Source organism: Geospiza fortis, unplaced genomic scaffold (assembly GCF_000277835.1).
Source record: "Geospiza fortis unplaced genomic scaffold, GeoFor_1.0 scaffold1319, whole genome shotgun sequence".
Taxonomy (NCBI): Eukaryota; Metazoa; Chordata; class Aves; order Passeriformes; family Thraupidae; genus Geospiza; species Geospiza fortis.
The window spans coordinates 48,095-48,877 of NW_005054770.1; positions in this window are offsets into that span (position 1 = coordinate 48,095).

Consider the following 783-nt stretch of genomic DNA (forward strand, 5'->3'; position numbering starts at 1 on the left):
GCCCCATTTGTCCCCTCTTGTCGCCGCCACCCCCTCGCGTGTCACTTACCATTCTCTGCCCTCCCCCATCGCTGCTATCCTGGGCACCCACCGAGGTTTCTCCCTCCTCCTCCTCTTCCTCCTCCGCCTCCCCGGCTCTGCTGCTCTGCTCCGTGCCAAAGTTCTCCGTGCCAAAGTTCCTCGCGTTTCCAGCGCCTCCCTCCACCTGTCCCCAAGGCCGAACCTTTTCCCGGGGGTCTTGGCGGCTTTTTAACCCTTTTCAGGAACCTCATCCCTCCTGCCAGGGGGAAGGGGCAAAGCTTTGCATCCCTCTTGCCAAAAACGGTGAAAAAATACAAATCTGGCTGCTCATATTTGAGGAAAAGGGCTGGAACTTCTCCTGCGGGGCGTCTCCCACCTGCCACAGGTGTGTTGGTCAGGTAGGAAGAGCTTGGGACACCCAAAGCGACAGGAGGAGGGGGGAAATGAAAAAAAACGTAAATTTATCCCTAAATATATGGATTAATTGATGGATATTCAAAAATATCCATAAATATATGGATTAATTGATGGATATCCAAAAATATCTGTAAATATATGGATTAATTAATGTCTACTGGACACACACACACCCCCTTTATTTCCCCTGGCTCCCAGCTGATGCTCCTCTCCCAAAATTCCCAGCCCTGCCCTGGAGGGAAAATAAATAAAACCCGGGATGAGACCAGGGGGAAGATCCTTGGCTCGCCCTTGGGCTTTGGGTGTCGGGATCGTGTTCGGGGCCACCAGCTGCTCCCAGACCAT